This window comes from Pelobates fuscus, chromosome 2 (assembly GCF_036172605.1).
Source record: "Pelobates fuscus isolate aPelFus1 chromosome 2, aPelFus1.pri, whole genome shotgun sequence".
NCBI classification, from domain to species: domain Eukaryota; kingdom Metazoa; phylum Chordata; class Amphibia; order Anura; family Pelobatidae; genus Pelobates; species Pelobates fuscus.
Window position 1 is genome coordinate 95,489,534 of NC_086318.1, and position 6,000 is coordinate 95,495,533.

Below are 6,000 nucleotides of genomic sequence, written 5' to 3' on the forward strand. Positions count from 1 at the left end.
GATGAAAAAGGAGGTGTAACTAAACCTTAGAATGAATACTAGACATACGTACACTGCCCTGTGTGGGTAACATGTTAAAAATGCCGGTCTCAATAATAACAGGGATCATACGTTATAAGCCTCTGCATAGGCTAATGTTGCAAGGCTACCGATGTACCAATTCTGCATTTCAAGCCACTTACCAAATATGCATTACTACCCCTGCATGGGTAAACTGTTCCCTATCAGATGTTATGAATTGCCTATCATTACCCAGGTCGGAATTTATGTGAAATATGTAATATGCCTTACATTTGTTTGACATACTATGCCTTTGCATAGGCAACAGTGCATTCATTTTTCAAACCCGTCCTATGTCTGCTAATATTTTGCATACAAAATTAAAAAAAAAAAAAAATTTAACACAAACAGGTGTGAATGCTGTCTGTCTGACTGACGTACACACAGAGTCAATCACAACCAGTGCAATAGGCCCTTTGCATCAGCAGTAGTATTTTAAAGAGGTGTAACTAAGTTTGTAAGTCAGAAAGTAACACAGGCAACCGTCTAAGTAACAGATTCCATAACAATGCTGATGATAAACAGAGGCAAGAAAGAAAGTCTGTCACTTGGTGGTTGGCACACAGCACAGACTTGGCAAGTGGCAGGCATTTTGCTATGTCGGGCTAAATAATAAATTTCCATTTAGAAAAAATTTAAGCAAAAAAAAAAAAAAATTAAATAAACTTATTTAACACAGTGACAAAAACAAAAGTTCACCCGATGATCAGTCATTAATGTAAGCTTCTTCATAGTCAGTTAAGCAGCAGCATAGTGTCCAGGGTAGCATGGTGGCACACTGGCTGCAAAGCATAAAATGCCTTTCCTTTTATCCTTCTCTCTTACAAGGAACATTATATTATTTGCGATGATTGAACATACATTAAGGGACACTGTAGGAGCAGGAATACAAACATGTACTCCTGACACTACAGTACCTGTGTGGCTGTTTAGGTCCCTGACCCCCTGTCAGTGCAGTAAAAAAGTGATTTTACTTACCTTTCCCCCACGCCGCACTGGTCTTCCTGTGGTTGGCTCTGCCTTTTTCTTGCCTCCATGGCTGAGATTATCAGTTTTGATGGTCTCAGCCAATGCAATTCTGTCCCATAGGAAAGCATTGGGAGCCTATTGTGTATGCGTGGCAAAATGCAGTACTATGCCAAATGAAGTAACGTATCTCTATGCGGAATGTTAATAACCTCCATGCAGGGTGTGGAGACGGGAAAAGTCAGTGCTCCGCAGAGGACACGGGAAGCACCTCTAGTGACCATCTAAATGACTGCCACAGGAGGTGTTACTAGGCACCAATGAAAAAACTGCTTTTTCTCTGAAAGGGCAGCATTTTTATTGAAAAGGCTGCAGGGACATGCTGTGGACACCAGAACCACTACATTAAGCTGTAATTGTTCTGGTGACTAAAGTGTCAATGATTAATTATACTTTAAAAGCTGCTTTGAAGGAAATGGCACATACCAATACTGTTTTCATTGCTTCCTCAGCATTTAATGCAGAACCTCTGCTGTTTTTGGAATGAAGCCACAAGAGGGTGACTTACACAACACCAAGAATAGCAGGACCAAGCACTGGTGATAACTGATGTTAAAAACTTGCAAATGCTTCTGTTATCAGACTACATCCATCTCTCTGCTTTAATTTTATTTAGAAGTAGGGGTTAATGGATGCTGACAGTTTTCAATGTCTTGGAGAAAAACAAAAATTGTCTGGGGCCTTCCTGGATTTTAAAGATTTGCCAGTATTCAGAACCAGTCTATAACCCTGGGGGGAAAGCCATGGGCTTATGAAGAACAATTATACTATAATAAAAACTAAAACATCCAGATAATGGCTCTTTTTAGAAAACATTTTAGATGGAAATTGTCCTGCGGTAGCTATATTAAATATGTAGCTTATTCACCAGGTTCTGTTAAAGTAACAAAGTAATTGTAAAATTACCAAAGAAAACCCCCCATCTGCTACAGTATATATATATATATACTGTATAACATTTAGTAAGTGTTACTTTTAGTAAGTCATCTCCAAGTACATGGGAAAATTCAATATCAAGAATTTAGCAGAAATAGTAAAATGTCATTGAAAGTTACAGAAATTATAGGGGATAATAAGTGGTATAAAAAGTGTACATGAAAGAGTTGAGCAGTTGTAATCTTTTTTACTCAATATGTTTGTAAATTGAATTAACATCCACTACTATTTTTAGGCAAAAACAATGTAATAATTTAATTCATATGGACACAAAAATCAAGATATAAATTCCCATAGCATGATTTGCAGAGAACATGTATTTTGATAACATTCACACAACTGTTTTAGAAATGTAAATATAAAGTCTGATGATGACAGATATGAGCCCCTCTGCCTCAACAGCTGTGCATTTCCTTAACAGTGTGGGAGAGTGTTCAAGCTCTCCCACAAAATATTAACTCCCACCACCTCTTCTGAAAGGCTATTCCATGTATCCACATTTTTTTTATTTTTTTATTAATTATTTGCCCCTGACATGTATTTGCAATCAGGCACATTTATAGTAAATGCATCTAATTCTGGATATGATCACACTGCTCTGCTTTACTCAAGATTTAACACTGCAGGCAAAATCAACACATATTACAGAATCATTAACTCTCCAAGTACCAGTTAATGCTAGAACTCAGCATAAGAGAACTACAGCATAATAGAGTCATTGTTATTCAACAGATGGAGTTTACTCTTTTTCACCTTATCTTTCTCTTGTTTTCTTTTGTATACCCATAACTTTATTGAGCATAAAAAAAATACACTGGGTCAACAACATGCTGCATATAATGTGTTGTTTCTAGAACTACCATGACAAACGTATTTTTAATTTAACCTTTTAAGTCCCACAGCAGCCATATTGATAATATAGCTCCATCCATACATAGAAACCAGAAACAAAATTAAACAGAAAAATTGTTTTTTTTTCTCACTCTAGAAATTATCCATTGATCTGACAGTGTTTATAAAAACAACAACAACAACAGTTTGATTTATACTATATTAATGATATATTGATGTCTTCTATGAGAAACAAGTGTGGCAAAAATAAAAGTAGTGCACTCCTGAAAAAAAAGTATACTTTACTAATTTTCCATATTGATTAAAACTATATTCAAATCCTATCTTAAATATTTCTAAAAAAAATAAAAAAAAATAAACTATAATCAAATCAGTAACTATCAAGGGTTAATCATATGCATTACCAATAAAACAATCTGTAATCAGCTTGATGTAATCTTACTGTCACCAGAATGACAGTATTTAAAGAATGGTTACTTTATCTCCCGAGGAGTGAGGTCTGATAAGCTGCATGTTAATGTTTGAAAGACTCATTCTGGCTGCATTAAGAGAACTATTTGAAAATACTTTTGCATGAAGTCATGGCAAGAACTACTTACCTCAACAGGTAGAATCTGACTCTGATGTATCAGTTAGCAGTTTGGGAAACAGAATCAACAGATACTGCAGCAATGGCAACAGCTGAGCTCTCTGAACTGGTACAATTCATTTTCAGAACAGCAACCTCTGTCTACTGAGTTCCAGCTGAGCTTGGTGACTTATCCTCCAGCATCAGCTGAGACACGCCTCTGCTGATCTCACTAACTGACAGTGTTTATGAACAGATAGGTTCCAATGCATGACTGTAAGGAACACAGCAAAGGACAATGGAAACACTAACAGACAGCATTGGGATATCTCAGTTAGAGATTATGTGTCCAATATATTAGATGTATTTTTATTTCACAGTATTATACATAGATTTCATCCAGGGAGGATTTATGGTCTGTTGTTTATCAGAAAGAAGAAAAATCTGTTTCTTTGAAAAACAGTGAGATTGAGTAAGAATACCCAATGGAGCAATAAAAACCAAATAGAAAAGAGAACAAGTTTTTTTTTTTTCCCAAACTTGGCTATCATTAAACTTTTTTGTGGTTTAAATTCTGTTCTGCATCCATAAAATATTATGTCAATTTGTTTACACATTTTTGTGATGAAATGTGACACTGTTTCATTTTTACTGGACAAATGTTCTTCAGAAACAATTTTAACTAGTCTCATTATGACCAGTGTATTATTTAGTTTGATCATTTTAATTGCAGCTTGGAATCATGTGGTATAAAAAAAGATTGACTGTATTTGTTGCCATAGCAGCAGAAAACAGTCCATAACAAGTAAATGGTTACTCCAAACAAAAAACTGTGTTTTAACAAAACACTGTTTTTGTATAGAGTAACCCGTACTGGCATGGTCCCCAATCCTAAAATAAAAAAAAATAAAAAAGAAAGAAAGAAAAATACACCTGCATTTCAGGGTGAAGGCAAATTCTCCCTGCAAATCAGTGCTCGTTTGGTGATGTCACACTTCCACATATGCACAAAATTAATATTAGTCAGACCACAATTCTTGGTTTTGGCTGGCTAATGATGTTGCCAGAGGTGGTGTTAGAGCAGGAAAGGGATTTGAACTCCTTTCAAGATAAAAATTGAACCCCCATTCTCTTTTTTTTATGATTTAGTTATAATTCCATTGTTAACGGTTCAATCTGATATTGTTATTATGTTATTATTGTTATTAGATTGTTATTATTAGTTTTTTTAATTGTTCAATACAATTTTGTTTTAACCCCTTAAGGACACATGACATGTGTGATATGTCATGATTCCCTTTTATTCCAGAAGTTTGGTCCTTAAGGGGTTAAACAAATGAAAATTGAACATACATACTCCAAACACCGCAACCACTACAGTCATGATTGTGCTTGAAGTAACCCTTTAAGTGGTAGGTCTGACATTTTTTTTTTTTTTAACCCTGAAGCCTGTCCAGTTAAGTTGCACAACCCTTGCAACCATTGTACACACATTTATATGGGACAACCATTTACAAATTGCTTTTCATTAAAAGCAAATGGGGACATATCTATTCATCAAACGAGGTAAAACCTAAGCAATTTGTATAGATTGCCAAGTGAAATGTAGCAATATGATGCATATGCCTGATGTCTTGGTCTGACTGAAAATTCTTAGTAAGATACTGATACCAGTATCAATATGATATTAAGTAAAGGATATCACATATAAATGAATTTAAAAGGAAAATGAACATGGTACCCTAAAAGCCAGCATGAACCCACTGATAAACAGGGGGTTCTGACAAATTTGAACCCCCCTCCCCCTTTCCCAACAATACCCAACTGTAAGAGATTGAATCCTATTTTAAAAAATAAAACAAATATATACCAATGAAAAACTGAGAATGGACAATAACTCAAATTCATTAGGTCTCTGGTAAGGTCTGAAGCTATTTTAACCCCTTAGTGACCAGGCCACTTTTCAATTTTCTTACCGTTGGGACCAGGGCTCTTTATACATTTCTGTGGTGTTTGTGTTTAGCTGCAATTTTCCTCTTATTCATTTACTGTACCCACACATATTCTGTTTTTCTCGCCATTAAATGGTCTTTCTAAAGATACCATTATTTTCATCATATCATATAATTTACTATAAAAAAAAGAAAGATAAAATATGATGAAAATATTGAAAAAAAACAAAATACACTTTTTCGAACTTTGACCCCCAAAATCTGTTATGCATCTACAACTGCCAAAAAACACCCATGCTAAATAGTTTTTAAATTTTGTCCTAAATTTAGAAATGCCCAATGTTAGCATGTTCTTAGCATTTTTTTGGAAAGTTATAGGGCTATAAGCACAAGTAGCACTTTGCTATTTCCAAACCATTTTTTTTCAAAATTAACGCAAGTTACATTGTAACACTGATATCTGCCAGGAATCCCCGAATAACCCTTCACATGTATATATTTTTTAAAAGAAGAAAACCTAAGGTATTAAACATTGGGTATTTTGAATCTTTGCATGCAGCCATTTTACCACCGATCTATGCCAAATAAAAAAAAATAATAAGTGAT

At 34.8% G+C, this 6,000-nt stretch overlaps 1 protein-coding gene across 1 annotated transcript in view; it reads right to left on the bottom strand.

Moving 5' to 3' along the window:
- Nucleotides 1-3,593, bottom strand: part of AGTR1 (angiotensin II receptor type 1) — an 82,978-nt gene extending 79,385 nt beyond the window's left edge. The window contains exon 1 of the mRNA XM_063442478.1: nt 3,474-3,593. The gene's annotated coding sequence lies outside the window, so the exon portion shown is untranslated. The remainder of the gene's footprint in view (nt 1-3,473) is intronic.
- Between the last annotated feature and the right edge of the window lie 2,407 nt (nt 3,594-6,000).